Source organism: Solanum dulcamara, chromosome 3 (genome assembly GCF_947179165.1).
Source record: "Solanum dulcamara chromosome 3, daSolDulc1.2, whole genome shotgun sequence".
Taxonomy (NCBI): domain Eukaryota; kingdom Viridiplantae; phylum Streptophyta; class Magnoliopsida; order Solanales; family Solanaceae; genus Solanum; species Solanum dulcamara.
The window spans coordinates 11,033,866-11,050,682 of record NC_077239.1 but is presented as its reverse complement, the minus strand read 5'-3'; the positions used below and the strand labels follow the sequence as shown (position 1 = coordinate 11,050,682).

The 16,817-nt window shown below is 37.7% G+C and overlaps 1 pseudogene; it reads right to left on the bottom strand.

The window, feature by feature from the left end:
• Window positions 1-6,752: 6,752 nt before the first annotated feature.
• Window positions 6,753-15,342, bottom strand: LOC129883444 (uncharacterized; annotated as a pseudogene).
• Between the last annotated feature and the right edge of the window lie 1,475 nt (window positions 15,343-16,817).

Genomic DNA, 16,817 nt, shown 5'->3' with positions numbered 1-16,817 from the left:
AACTGAGTTTTCCGCTAAGAGAATATGATGGAATGAATGTGTGACTGGACCAGGTGGTTTGCTCGGAGGCCAGAAATGGCCTTCGAGTGCCTGCCATGCCTAGGGTACCCTCCCGGGGCGTGACAAACATGGTATCAGAACCCAGAGTTTAAGAGTCCTAGGGAGTCTATAAAGCCGTGTCTAGTAGAGTCTTGCTTATGGGTGTGTTATGTACCACACTTATAAGCAGGAGGCTATAGGAAATTAGGAATTATTTCCCTTCTTTCATACTCTGAATTCGTGCGATAGGGTTAAACTCTATAAAATTCCTTTCTAATTTGTGCGTTTATACATTACAGATAATGCCTCCTAAACGTACGGCTAGTCAGAGAAATGTTGACAATGCCGAGATGCCCCAATCAGAGGTACGCCCAGCAAGGGATAGAGGCCAACCTGCGAGGTATGTGGAGGCACCTCAGGTGCCTACTACTCCGCCTGAACCCACATCAGATGCAAAATTTAGAGGGGCGATTGCAATGCTCACTCAGTTAGTGGCTGCCCGAAATGGTAACCAGAGTTCGCCGACTCTTAGCTCTAGTTCCTAAGAGTCGTCTGCTACCGCCAGAATTTGAGACTTACTGAGAATGAATCCACCAGCATTCACGGGTTCTAAGGTTGACGAAGACCCCAAATTTTTATTGATGAGATGTGGAAAATTCTGAAAGCTATGCATGCTAAGGAAATTAAGGGGGTTGAGTTGTTGTCGTATCAACTCAAGGATATGGAAAACATTTGTTCTAACCAATGGGAGCAAGGTAGAGGTGAGGATGTTGAACCTGCTATGTGGGATGAATTTGAGGGAGCCTTTCTTGACCACTTCTTTCCCCGAGAATTGAGGGAAGCGAAAGTGGAAGAATTTATGAACCTAAAATAAGAAGGTATGACAGTTAAGGAGTATGGCCTGAAGTTCATCCAGCTGTCCAGGTATGCTTCAGAAATGATCCCAGATATGAGGTCAAAGATGAGGAAGTTCGTCTTCGGATTAGGGAGGCATGTGAAGAAGGAGTACAAAGCAGCATTGTTGATCTCGAACATGGATATTTCGAGACTAATGTTGTATGCTCAACAGGTGGAGGATGAGAAAAGAAAAGATAGAGAGGAGCATTTGAGCAAGAAGGCAAAATCAGCGGGCCATGAGAATTAACAGAGGCAAAATAAGGGCAACAGATCCTTCTTCCAGAAGAGGCCTCCCAATTATGACTCATCTATCGTAAGTGCACCTATGCCGCAGAACAGGTATGACCAGCAAGTACAGAGTTGCCAGAATTTCATACCCCAGGGTTCTTAATCCCAAGCTAGTGTGAGTCAAGGTTCGCAAGGGAAGCCACCATGCGTCAAGTGTGGTAAGCTCCACTTGGGAGAATGTAGAGCGGGGAGGGCTGGTTGTTATAAATGTGGCCAAATGGACCATTTTCAGAGAGAGTGTCCAACATGGAGAGGACAGGGCCCAGTTCTCTACCACCGCCCCATCATCTAGAGGTAATCATAGGTGCACTACTTCAGGTATAAGTGGAGGTACAAACCGCCTATATGCCATGGGTAGTCGTCAAGATCAGGAAAACTCTCCAAACATCATGATATATATGATACGAGTCTCTTCTCTTGATTGTTATGTATTGATGGATCCAGGTGCCACCCTATCTTTTGTGACTCCTTATGTGGCTAGTAAATTCAATAAAATTCCTGAATGTCTTTTTGAGCCTTTCAGTGTAGCTACTCCTGTCGGTGATTCTATCTTAGCTGAGAGAGTCTATAGAGATTGCACTGTGTCAATTTATCACAGAGATACCTTGGCCGAATTAGTTGAGTTGGACATGGTTGATTTTGATATGATCTTTGGCATGGACTTGCTTTATGTCTGTTATGCCTCTATTGATTGTAGAACTCAGGTTGTCAAGTTCAAATTGCCGAACGAAGCTTTCATAGAGTGAAGAGGTAGTCTTGTTATGCCTAAAGGTAAGTTTATTTCTTACCTTAGGGCCAGGAAGCTAATCTCAAAAGGGTGTATCTATCATATTGTCTGAGTGAAAGATGGCAATGTTGAGTCTCTATCTCTCGAGTCGGTCCCGATTGTCAATGAGTTTCACGACGTCTTTCCTGAGGATCTGCCTGGAGTCCCTCCTCATAGGGAGATTGACTTTGGGATTGATGTTCTTCTTGATACCTAACCTATCTCAATCCCTCCATATAGAATGGCTCCAGCAGAGTTGAAAGAGTTGAAGAAGCAGTTGAAGAACTTGCTAGATAAGGGATTTATTAGGCCGAGCGTCTCACCATAGGGTGCTCCCGTCCTATTTGTGTGAAAGAAGGATGGGTAACTTAGAATGTGTGTTGACTATAGGCAGCTGAATAAGGTCACCATAAAGAACAAATACCCTCTCCCCAGAATAGATGATTTATTTGATCAACTTCAGGATGCCACGTGTTTCTCAAAGATAGACTTGAGATCCGGCTACCATCAGTTGAAGGTGAGGGAATGTGATATTCCAAAGACCGCTTTTCAAAACTGTTATGGCTATTTTGAATTTTTGGTCATGTCCTTCAGGTTGACTAATGCCCCCGCAGCTTTCATGGATCTCATGAACCGAGTGTTTAAACCATATCTTGATATGTTTGTGATTGTATTCATAAATGATATTCTGGTCTACTCCAAGAATGAAGAGGAGCACGCCTATCATCTTAGAGTCGTTTTACAAACCTTGAGAGACCAGGTATTGTATGCAAGGTTCTCTAAATGTGAATTTTGGCTTGCATCAGTGGCCTTCTTAGGCCACATTGTATCTGTAGATGGTATTCAGGTTGACGCCTAGAAGATTGAAGCTGTGAAAAATTAGCCCAGACCCACATCCCCGATAGAGATAAGAAGCTTCTTGGGTTTGGCCGGCTATTATCGAAGGTTTGTAGAGGTATTCTCATCCATATCATCCCCATTGACTAAGCTAACCCAAAAGAAGGCTAAGTTTTAATGGTCCGATGCTTATGAGGAGAGTTTCCAGAAACCGAAGGCCAAGCTAACCACTGCTCTTGTCCTAACCTTGCTCGATGGAACAAAGGGCTTTGTGGTCTACTGTAACGTATCCAGAATTGGTTTGGGTTGTGTGTTGATGTAAATGGGGAAGGTGATAGCCTATGATTCAAGACAACTTAAGGTTCATGAGAGGAGCTACCCAACTCTTGACCTTGAACTGGCAGTTGTGGTGTTTGCACTTAAAATCTGGTGCCACTACTTGTATGGAGTGCATGTTGATGTATTCACTGATCACAAAAGCTTACAATATGTCTTCAGCCAGAAGGAACTCAACCTGAGGCAAAGGTGATGGCTCGAGCTACTCAAGGACTACAACATGAGCATACTTTATCATCTAGGTAAAGCTAATGTTGTTGCTGATGCTCTTAGCAGGTTGTCTATGGGTAGCACTGCCCATGTGGAGGAGGGAAGGAGGGAATTAGCGAAGGAAATACATAGAGTAGCCCGATTGGGAGTTCGACTCAAAGAGAACAATGAAGGTGGAGTAAACGTTCGAGATGGGGATACATCCTCACTTGTAACAGAGGTAAAGGAGAAACAAGATCAGGATCCTATCCTCCTTCGGTTGAAGAAGGTTGTTCACAAATAAGGGGTGATGGTTTTCACCAAAGGGGGAGATGGTGTGTTGAGGTACCAAAGTAGATTGTGTGTACCTGATTTCGATGATGTTCGAGAGAGGATTATGGCCGAAGCGCATAGTTCGAGATATTATATTCATCCAGGCTCCACAAAAATATATCCTGACTTGAGAGAAATCTATTGGTGGAGTGGGATGAAGGGGGATATTGCGGAATTTGTTTCCAAGTGACCGAATTGCCAACAGGTGAAGGTTGAGCATCAAAGGCCATGTGGTTTAGCCCAAAACATATGAATTCCAGAATGGAAGTGGAAAATGATCAACATGGACTTTATTACGAGTTTGCCAAGGTCCCAAAGATTCGGAGCCTTGTTGTATATGGGTAGGGTCAAACCCGAGTATTGAGGAGCGTATGCATGAGCTAGGATGATTCTTCGAGCAATTTAAGGATGTTAGAGGTGATGTGGGGTCACAAGGGGCCCTTAGGACCAAATTAAATCTAGGAGATTCGTCGTGGCTAAGTTTTAAGGGGTCGACTTCTAACTACCTTATCTTTTGAAAGATGACGATTTAGGTGGCCCACGACCTATCAAATTAAAGGTCATCGATTCTTCTTTCCGATGCCACCAAGAACGTGAATTTTGGAGTTCGGAGTCGAAATATATGACGATACTAAGACGAACTAGCATGACAGGAATTTCATTTTTGGGTTTGGGTTGCAACTGCTGGGGAAATGGACTTGGCGCTATAAGGGCGCGACGCACCACTATCGCGCCAAAAACATGGCTCAGTAGTTTGGTCCCTGGAGCTACGCGCTACTACGAGGTGTGCAAGTTTTTAGGCGTAATCAGCCTGGCACTGCAATGGCGCGACGCGCCACTATCGCGCCAGGAGCATTTTAGCCTATTTTCAGAACTTTTGAGAAGGGCAATTTGGGAACTTACCCAAATTATATAAGTATCAGCCTTGGTCATTTGGGAACACATTTTTGCAGCCTCTTCCTCTCTCTAAAAAGCCCTAGGAGCCTCTCTCTTTCTCTTTCTCTCTCTCTTCTTCTTCTTCTTCTCTATTTTTAACAAGCAATTGCTTCCAAGAGTTTCAAGATTTGAGTTCTCCATTGAAGACCCAACATCAAGGTTTTCTTCAAGTCTTCACTAAGGTATGTAAGGCTATCTAAAACATGGGTTGAGTCTACCCATGTGCCCTATACCTTCTTTGAGGATAAATGTCCATACAAATGGAGTTTCTTGCTAGGGTTGTGTTCAAATGAGTTTTGTTGTCTATTAAAGTGATTCTTGCTATGTTGATGAGGTTTAGTCAAGAAACTTCCAAAAAGAGTCTTTATGTGAGTATGAGTTGATGAAGATGAATTGTTAAATATGTTTTATTGATTTTCTTAGCTATGTGGATTATGATAAAGGATGCTATTTTCTTTAAAATGTTGCTTATCTTGAATTGTTGATTCAAAGCCTTAGAGTTGTGATGAATTTCAAAGATTGATTAAATGGATAGAGGAAATGATTGGTTATATTTACATGTTGCTATAAATGTACATTTAAATTTTTCTTGAAAGGTATGATTTGGAGATGATTGATTGTGCTAGAGTGGATGAGTTGACAAGGTTTAAATGAGACTTGTCGATATGAATTGACTGAGTCGATTGGATAGAGTTTTATGAGCATTGAGTCTTGGCAGGAGTATCGAGCACCGAATTGGATAAGAGTAAAGTCCATACTCAAACCCAATAACTACGTCGCCAGATGTAGGAGGGAATTGAACCGTTAAAGTCGGATCTTCCCCAAAAATATTTGTCCTAACATTATAGGACTTGGTTGGATTGGATCCATGATTGGTTGACTCGTTTATGCCCTGGAAAAGCATGAACGAACGCGGCAACAACGTCGACTTGTTGTACTATCACTGGCTCATAAGGGATGGTTGTCGGATAAGAGAAACTCCCACAATAGTCTTGATAGTACTCTGAGTCGGATTGAGTTGAAAGGTATATGATTGGTCCCTTCTAAACTGTATTCTTATTTAGACCTAGGACACTTGATTGAGTTGTTATTTCTCTTGAGTTGAGTTCCGAGTGGGTTTGATGTTTCCTTTATGTCATTTCATTCGGTCATTTTACATACCAGTACATTCCACGTACTGACGCTATTTGGCCTGCATCATTTTATGATGCAGAGACAGGTACTATAGATCATCAACCGGTGCTCCATTGATGATCCACACCCACTCCCAGCTAGCGGTGAGTCCTCTTAGTTCCGGAGGATGTTAAGCCCTTCTTGTATAGTTTTGATGTTATTTACTTTGTTTTGATTGTTGGTAGCCATGGGCTTGTCATGGGCACCTTCTAGATTGTAGATAGAGTCTTTATAGACCGGAGTGTAGAAATGTTGAATTGTTCTTTTGAGTAAACCTTTTTTAAAACTTCTTGTCGAGTCGATGGTTGTTTCGCCTTTGGCCCTAATTTATGATCAGTATATCATTAATTGAATTTTCCGCTAAGAGAATGTGATGGAATGAATGTGTGACTGGACCAGGTGGTTCGCTCAGAGGTCAGAAATGCCCTTCGAGTGCTGGCCACGCCTAGGGTACCCTCCCGGGGTGTGACAACCTATGTGCTAGCTCTATGCAAATACAGCAATATAAGAACCAGAAATAAGAAAAGTAAGAAGCTAAAGTTAAAAAATCGGAAGAAAGAGAAAAGAAATGAAACATTTGGTGAAGGTCATTTGGAAAAACTGGAGAGAAACAATAAATGCTTTAAATGTTGAAAGTCATTTGAAATCTATGTATATACAATAATAAGCAACATAAGATGGTCGATTAAATTTTCCGTCCAACACTTAATTATAAAGAAAACTTTCAATATACAGAGTATGATTCAAGTTCTACCTAACGGTATAGCTGATTCTAGTTCTACTTAACATCACAACTCTTTCTTGGTCTATAGAAAGGAAAACAAACATGGCCAAAATTTCACTTGTATGCTGGATTGAGTGTCTTCTTCATCTACACTACTCTATCATTAGCGATCACACAAGGGAGTTTAGGGGGGAGACGAAACTACTGAAGGCACCAAAATTACTTGATCATAGTCTAGAAGCCTTTGGCAGCAACCGAGCTTGTTTCTCTCTTGGCTTCAACGGTAGTTGTTTCTTCCTTATCCTTCTTCTTTCTTTCATATGTCACTATGGGTTATTTAACAACATTCATGGAATTCGATGAGTCTCTTCGCCCTTTGTCACATTGTTGTTTCCAACCACAAATGACTTCTCCATCTCTTTGCTTTCACCACATGTCCATTTTAAGTTTGAAGTATCTACAACCTTTTCCTGTGCCTTAATTTCAGCACCTACATGATTCTAAGAAGTTCTAAAAGCAAGGCTGCAGGATCCAACTCCGAGCAACCAGTGGGAGCATTTGGTGTTTCTTGACCAGAGAGAAAATATGAAGGGATCTGAAGAGAGAAGAGAAATATCTCTTCCCTTGCAATATGAAATACCTAGGGTCTAAATACTAACGGAATATCAACGTGAAGCCAACTACTTTGATTAATGGATCCACTATGACACCTTCCTTCTCAGTGTAGTCGCCAAGCACTTCAACCATATCAAAGGTGTATATCACATTATTCGGAGTTAGCGCATTCCATTTAGGAGACCAATGTCTGTACAGAGCCCAAACATCCCCCTTTCTGGAAATATTTGGATAACACCTCCAGACCCTTTCACCATTGACCTAGTGGGAAAAAGAATTGAGTATCTTATTAATTTCTTGGTTGGCTATCCTGAAATATCCACTGTTCTTGAGGAAGCTAGAACCAACCCAATTAATTGGGTCGAGTTTAGAGTTATTTATGGAGTTCAACTAGCTGAATTATAGTTTAAATGGAATTTTAGATATCATATTATGAATCAGAGCATAACGTGTCATGCAATCAATAACATCATAAGCAACCCAGACTTGATTCTCATCAAAAGATTTTCCTGTTCTATTCTTGTCAAAATTATGGAAGTCGGGATCAAGAATAGTCATCGACTTAGCTTCTAGTTCAAAATCAAAAGGAGCACTAAAGACAGGCCACGTTTTTGCTCGCGTGATATTTTGGAACCCACCACAATAGCAAGAGCATTTTTATCACTTCTCAAATCATTTTTGATAACTTTAGGAGCAATTTGCTTCTTCTTTTCCAATTATTTTCCTTCAAAGATGAACTTTGAGAAGTAGCAGTTGTGCTCCATTCTTTAAGCTTCTTGGTGATCTGAATCCTTGCCTTATTCACCAAATGGTTGCCCTTTCGGCAGCCAATTCACTAAGCTATACGCTCCTCTTTATTAGCCTACCAGATTTTGAACAGAAAGATATTATAGATATAGAGAGCTAACTCTTAATCTTTAGAGGCGTCTGATCAATATCAAACCATCACCTTCACATTGGTTCATTCTTGACTCCAACCCCTTTCTATAACCTTATACATAGTTCTTAACATACACTGATTTTTCTCTGTGTTTTGAGGACATAAGTTTGATATTTAATCCCCTTCCTCCTCTTTCACGACCCAAAACCAGAGAAAAAAAGTGGACTCAAAAGAAGTAGTGAACCAACAGATATCAATTAGTACTAGAGTATCCCTTACACTTGAGAGCACCTTTTATACAATGAATTATACGACGAATGCGGTCATTTACTATTTTGACTGATTCCATAGAAAGCTCACTAATAGGCAATCTGTTCACAAATACTTGAAAACCGATAGTCAACATCGATCCACTATAGTTAAAACCATTATATTTCTTCCTAAAAAATAAATATAGTTATTAGCACCAAAAAAATCTAAAAAATAATCAGGTACTATTGCAATTCCATATGGAAAGAGTGCCACACTAGCAGAGACCTCCCTATTCATCACCACATTCTTTGCTAGAGACTCGATTGTTGCATATACTAAAACAAATCCTATTGCGTCCATGAAAATGTCTTGAGAGATCATCATGTATCTTCTATTAGAACTAGTGTCATCCCCCTACAAGTTTAAACCAAACGAAATAGATTATTTAGAAATCAATGATTAGCTACAACAGCTAATGTTGTCATGTTTTTAGAAAGCATAACAATTAATCACTCATATTAGCAAAGAAAAGAGAGATACTACTATCAAGATTTTGACCGTTGAAAATGTGGACCATCAATATTCATGAATGAATTGTTTTTCTTCTGAAAATCCCCCTGGTTCAAGCACTCATAGCTTCTTCTGCATGAGCTCTCTTCAAATTTCACCCAGTTGTAATAGCTTACACACTATTTGTAACTCTCTTCTTAAAAACTTGATCCTGCTGAATATTTGCTCTAACTGTTGAGCCAAAGACAAAATAATCAGATTGTACTAAATTTGAAGTCGTAGGGATCTTCACACCAGAAACAGAAGATCTATTAGCAGCAGGATAGTTTGTACCATGTTGTTGCTGGCAGGAAGACCGCGGAAAAGACAAAACTTGAATTTTCATGGAAACACCTACCTCCCTTTCCCTAAAAGGCCGATGATATTTAGGGCACATAATACATTTTATTTGGTGAAGCTTTAAGTATTAATAACATATTTGGCGTGTATCTCAAGATATCTTGAATGTCTCAACTTTTGATGGCTGGAGAGCCACCGGGGCGGACTGGAAATTAGCATTAGTTGAGTTTTTTGCAATAGTTGGGTTCATGGAAAAATTATGAAATCTGTGTTGGTTGCCTTGCAGGGATGCATTCCGGTTTTTATGCAATATTCTTTTTGTTTTGTAGACCATCATACAACAAACTCCATGCTTAAAATATAATCTTAAACGCCTCATCTGCCCCAACAGATTTGTTCTTTTCAAGGTAATGAGCTAGATCAAGCCTTCTGTGGTGTTTTCTTATTGTTTCATCATCAGCTAAGGGCTCTACAGAAAGGATACTGTAATTATCCATTCACCATAAGTCTTCTTCTCATGAGTAGCATAAACAACATGGATTGCTACTAATGGTCTTGACCTAACTCACTGGTGAGCCTCTATTCCTATGTCTCTTGACTAGATTGCCCATTGAAAGGAGCTTACTTCAAGATTTGTCCTCTCGGTGCTAAGTACTACTCACAATTGAATTATACTAATACACTGAATAATACTGATAAATTGAATAGCTCATTAATACTGATAAACTGAGACTGAAATGATTAACACTTTATCTAAAAAAAACATATTGTTTATGTTGTTCATGAGAAGAAGACTTATGGTGAAGTGGAAATTTATGGTGTCCTTTCTGTAAAGAACTCAGCTGATGGTCAAACAATAAAGAAACAAATTTGTTGGGGCATATGGGGCATTTAGGATTATATCTGAAGCATAGAGTTTGTTTTATGATAGTCGGTAGAACCAAAATAATGATGGAAGACAATAAGAGGAATGAATCCCTGCAAAGCAACCAGCACGGATTTCATAATTTCTCCCTGAACCCAGCATATGCAAGAAACTCAACTAATGCTAATTTCCAGCCCCACCCCGGTGGCTCCCTAGCCATCACAAGTTGATACATTTTGGACGTCTTGCATTACTACCAAATACATTATGAATACTTAAATCTTCACCAAATCAAAATTATTATGTGCCCCAAAGGTCACCGGCCTTTTATGGTAAGGGAGGTAGGTGTTCTTATGAAAATTCAAGCTTCATCTATTCCATGGTCTTCATTAGTCAAAGTAGTTGGCTTCACATCGGTATTCAGTCAGCATTTGGACCATAGATATTTTCATATTTCAAGGGAAGAGATGTTTCTCTTCTCTCTTCAAATCCCTTCATATTTTCTCACTGGACAAGAAGCACTAAGTGCTCCCACTGGTTGTTGGGAGTTGGATCCTGCAGCCCAGCATTTAAAACTTTTTCATCATGGAAGATGCTGAAATAGAGGCTCAGGCAAAAGTTGTATATACACCAAATTTAGAAAGGACATGAGGTGAAAGTAAAGAAACGGAAAAGTCCTATGTGGTTGGAAACGACAATGTGACAAAGGGACAAAAGTCTCTTTGATATTCCATGAGTGTTTTCAAACAATCCATAGTGATATATTCAAAAAGAAGAAGGAGAAAGCAGAAACAAGTACCATTGAAGCCAAGAGAGAAACAAGCTTGGTTGCTGCTGAGGGTTTCTAGACTATGATCAAGTAGTTTTTGTGCCTTCAGTTGTTTAAGATCTTCCCCCGCCCCCCCCCCCCCCAAACGCCCTTGTTTGATTGCTAATGATAGAGTAGTAAAGATGAAGAAGACAACCAATCCACTACCCAAGTGAACTTTTGGCCTTGTTTGTTTTTTCTTTCAAAAAGAACTTGAATCATAGTCTGTACATTGCAAGTTTATTTCTTATGTAAGTTTTAGACAATAAATTTAATCAACCATATTATGTTGTTTATAATTGTGTACATGGATTTTAAATGATTTTCAGCATTTAAATCATTTATCCTTTCTCCAATTTTTTCAAATGACTTTCACCAAATGGTTCTTCTCTTTTCTCTTTCTTCCTATTTTTTAAATTAGCTTCTTAGCTTTTCATATTTCTGGTTTTTATATTGTTGCATCATGCATAGAGCTAGCCCATAATGTTGGAAAAATGCGGGCTAACACAAAAATATATATAGCCAAATTAGTGGAAATAAAATAGGAAGATATTGACACCAAGAATTTTACGTAGAATCTCTTTTAAAGAATGGAAAAACTATGAGTCAAGAAGAGCAATTGATATCACTATAGCAAGAAATTTTACATTATGTAGTCTCGAGTACAATACTCAAAGTGACTACTACTACACAATAAAAAGGAATAACACTCTTTTGTTTTTTCACCTTACTAAAAATATCGTTCACACTTTATTTTTCTTCGACTATTTTCTTATAGTCTATGGTATACCTTATTTTGCTCTCTAATATTTTTTTATCTTTATCTTTGTTTGTTCTTACAAATGAGCAAGAGTTCTCTATTTATAGAAAATATTTGTCCCTATGATGTCATCAGTGATATCATGAAATACAAATATTTTAAATTTTGGTAGGTTTATAGGTGAGATTTGGTTTGACAAAAATGGTGATCTTTTGGTTGTTGAGATTTCCCGACTATCAAATTCACATTTTTGACTCTCTTATTTTTAAACCTTGCAATAAAGTAAAAAAATAAATATTTATGGCATAGGATGGATCCCTATACATAAATCAACCACCTCTGTATGATTCTTTTTTCCTCTTTCCTGTAAGTCCATAAATTGTGTAATTTTGTGACTTATTATTTGCTTATAGTTTATGCATTTGAAGTACTTTCATATGCACATATATTCAGAGGCGTATTCAGGATTTTGAGAGGATGGATGCACTATTAAGAAAAAATGGATCTAAGATATAGTCGGTTGATCTTTAGGTTATTAACACTGAATTCGTTAAATTTTTAGAATTATAGGTCCAAAATATATACTACTACTAGTTTTAAATTTTAATACACACATTTGGTTTAATTATATATATATAAAAAAATAGGTGCTAAAAAAGATATAATTTCCAATGTGACACCCTTGAAAATTTTGAAAGACTAAAGCAAAAAACAAAAGAATAATTAATTGAAATGCCAAAGCTGTTACTGATAACCAATGACTTGGAGAAGTGTAACTCAATTTTAGAAATTAAGAAACAACATAGATATAAGATTTAAATTTCTAACCTTACTTAAAGAGGTGCACCCAATCATCATCGCATTATATGATACTTTGAACATGGGTTCACATATCTTACTTCTAAGTATTTTTAAGAAAAATATAACACTATTATATATGATTTATGGAGGAGAACATGGATTCACGTGAACCCACAGAATCCCCCCCCGGATACGCCCCTTCATGTATTGGTTGAAATAGAGCCCAGTAGTTGTTTTTCAGCTTTTCTTTTTATTTATGAATTTTACCATGGGCTTAGGACGAATGACCTTCAAAGTTGGCATCACTGTATATCGTGAAAGAAAATCCTTGTATAAGATATTTGAATATGTAATTTCTTTCTTTAAAGACTTGAAAAATAAACCGAAGTGTCCTTGGAACTCCATTAATTGAATAATAATTTGGAAGTTATTCGCTATCGAGTTGGTTCTTTAATTTATCCAATTATTCTCCTTTCTTGAATCCCAAGACATGAAGTACATTTAACACAAATTGGAGGTTTTTTAAAAACTTTCATCATCTTTGTTAATCTTCCTATAAAAGATTTATTTTGATTTTTGTTGTCCTTGTTCAATATTTTAGGTGCGATAGTAAATTATATGGTCCTATGTATGGTTTATTTTTCATTACAAGTTGAGATTTTGAACATTCTAGCTGGTCCACTAACTAGCAAATTTCAAAGTAAACAATGTTGGATATTGAAACATACTTCTTGCAAGTGGAACCCCTTTCATTTCATTGTAAACTGAAAAATGAGATGAAGAGAAAAGAAAAGGGTCCAAGGAAAAGCTCGTAAATTGTCATGTTTGAAGGCATATTATTTATGAGATGCAAAAGGATTTCATATTCAAAGATATTTATTAGAAGCTTTAAATATTGGTTATTGTTTCTTATATATGTATTAGTATTAGCATCAGCACGATATTATAGAATATCGATCCTAGCTATTAAATTGTAGTCTAACTTACTGAGCATATTATTTAATAAAATCTCAATTGTTCTTTTATACTAATAATTTGTGGATCCATTTGGATTGGGATATTCACTGATTCCTCCAGGTTTTAGAATGTATTTTTCTTGTTTTGGCACAACTTTAAATTTTCTTGCATATTTTCAATTCATCCAGTATCTTGTTGTAATTTGAAATGGTGAACTCTCTTGGGAAATTCTATTAATATCGTTGCATGATTGGCTTGGACCTCATGATTTTTTCATGTTCTAGGACTGAATTTTCTAACTACATAAAGTTTGAGTTGTTATGGTATTGCAGCTTTGTAGGTTCCATCTTGGATTTAGACGTGTTAGCAGAACCGTGAAAATATAAATAACAAGGAAGAACAACAATATTTAACATGGTTCAGATCAAAATGATCCTACGTCCTTCAGAGAACAACTGCCTTTATATTAACAAAAGAAATGGGAGAGATCCCAAATACAACTAAGAGATTTGCTCTATGAAGTCTCTACTCTTCTAATGTATTTTGCAAATGCCTTAGAATATGAGAAGACAAGAGAGAAATGTTTTTGAGATGTGTTTCTAATGAATCAAGAGCTATCGATTTATAAGAATAAATTCTTTCTCTTGATGTCATCCATCACATCACATTTTGTCAAGATGTCAAAATTTACAAAACTTTCACCTACCAAGTTGCTACATTAAGACTATCTAGAATCTTGTCAATTTTAACAAATCTCCACCTTGGCAAGATTCTCCATTTTTAGCTTTCTTTCAACAACTTTTGATTGTGTCTTCAACCTCAACTCTTTTAATCTCCACCAAGGTTTGAGTTCCGAGCATGCGTATGAACACCTCTGGCCAAAACATCTAAGCTTACTGGGAAATCTCGTTGTAAGAAACAAGAAGAATCAAACCTTTGTTGAACACACTAGCTCCACCTAGAAGTTGTTCTCCTAGAGTTTGCATCAGTTAATGCATACTCCCACCAAGTCCTTGCAATGTACAAAGTTGGCAAGCGGGACTATCTTGGTCAGCATGTCTGCAGTGTTATCATCTGTGATAACCTTCTCGGCCTTGATAGCTCCCTCTTCAATGATATTTTGAATGAAATGGAATTTGACATCAAGATGTTTGGTGCGCTCATGAAATCTTTGATTTTTAATCAAATGAATAGCACTTTGACTATCATATCTTAGAGTTGATTTAAGCTGAACCAAACTCAATTCTGCCACCAAACCTTTCAACCAAATAGTTTGTTTCACTACCTCTATTGCTGCCACATATTCTGCCTCTGTTGTTGACAAAGAGACAATCGATTGTAAAGTCAATTTCCAACAAACGGTACTTTCAACAAGAGTAAAGATATATCCAATTGTGGACCTTCTTCTACCAAGATCCCCTACATAGTCAGAATCTATATAATTGAGAACTGAAATACCTTAACTTTTTTGAAAGGTTAGGCCAACATCAGAAGCTCCTTTGAGATATCTCAATATCCACTTGACAGTTTCCCAATGCCTTTTTTCTGGATTGACCATGTACCTACTTACCACATTTACAAATTACACAATATCTGGACGTGTGCACATCATAGCATACATAATGCTACCAACTGCACTAGATAAGGAACTTTTGACATATGCTCCACCTCATTCCCAGACTGAGGCATTTGTAACTCTGAAAGCTTAAAATGAGAAGCTAATGGTATACTTATAGGCTTGCTCATTTGCATATTAAAGATCTCAAGAACCTTTTCGATGTACCTCTTTTGAGAAAGATGTACAACAATATCTTCTCTTGAACTCTCCATTCTAAGAATTTTCTTTGCAGCTCCCAAATCCTTCATGTCAAATTCCTTGCTCAACAGTTTTTTCAAAATATTTATTTTTGTGATGATGTTAGCAGAAATAAGCATATCATCAACATACAATAGTAAATAAATCATAGAGTTACTAGACATTTTCTTGTGATACACAAAGCTATCAAATGCACTTCTCGAGAATCCATATGTAGTCATGAATGCATCAAACCTTTTGTACCACTGTCTAGAGGATTGCTTCAAACCATAAAAAGACTTCTTCAGTTGGCATACATGATCTTCTTTTCTCTCATCTAGGAAACCTTCAAGCTATTCCATATAGATTGTCTCTTCTAGATCACCGTGTAAGAAAGCAGTTTTGACATCAAGTTGTTGAAGCTCCAAATCAAATTGTGCAACCAATGCTAGTAGCACGCAAATTGAGCTATGTTTCACGACTGGGGAGAAGATCTCATTATAGTCAATTCCCTCCTTCTGACTGAAACCCTTTGCAACTAATCTCACCTTGAACCTAGCATGTTCCACTTTTGGAATACCTTCTTTCTTTCTGTAGATCCATTTGCATCCAACTATCTTCTTCCCCTCTGGCCTTTCAACTAAGACCCATGTCTCATTTTTGTGAAGAGACTTCATATCTTCCATCATGGCTAACCGCCATTGTGCAGCATCTTTGCAAGAAGTTGCTTCAACATACGAAGAGGGCTCGAGGTCTTTAATCTCTTCTTCTGCAGCTACGAACGCGTATGCAATCAGATTTACATTCTCTATAAGACGTTCTGGTTTCCGTATATGCCTTTTATCCCTTCCCTTCACAATTTCATATGGTTCATTAACAACATGCTCTTCAAGATCTATATCTTTTGACTTATCAAATTGAGACTCTTGATCCTTTTCCTTAGTATGCTCCACCCGCTCGTTGTTTTTGTTTCTTGATAACTCCACAAAACTTCATGAGGATCAAGTATAGAGGATTCATCAAAGGTAACATCTCTACTAACTAAAAATTTGAGTAAAAGATAAATACCAAAATTTGCACCCTTTTACTCCATCTACATACCCTACAAATATAACATTTTTAGTCCTTAGTTCAAGCTTTCCTTCATTAACATGATAATAAGCAGGATACCCAAATATTCACAGGTATGAATAGTTATAGGGTTCACCTGACCATACTTCTTTCAGAGTCTTAAAGTCAAACGTTGATCTTGAAGATCGATTGACAATATGAGTAGCAGTGTGTACTGCTTCAGCCCAAAATAGTTTGGACCATTTTTCTTGTAAGAGCATACAACGACCCTTCTCAAGAAGAGTTCTATTCATTCTCTCAGCAACTCAATTCTGTTGTGGTGTGTGCCTGACTATCATATGTCTTGCGATCCCATCAACCTTGCAGAAATTATTGAACTCTTCAATGCAAAACTCCAGGCCATTATCTATGCAAAGATACTTGATTTTTCTCTCCATTTGATTCTCAACCAAAATCTTTCATTCTTGTAACACCCCCTAAAAGGTTGTATGTGGGTATTGATTGATGGATCCTTTCATTCATGAAGTCCAAATAAATTATCAAAGTTTTTTATTTAATTCAAGCATGAAACTTTATGGGTTTTCATACCATGATTCCAAATGCATAGGTTATTAAATATTTTAAGTTTAAATTACCTATATTATAT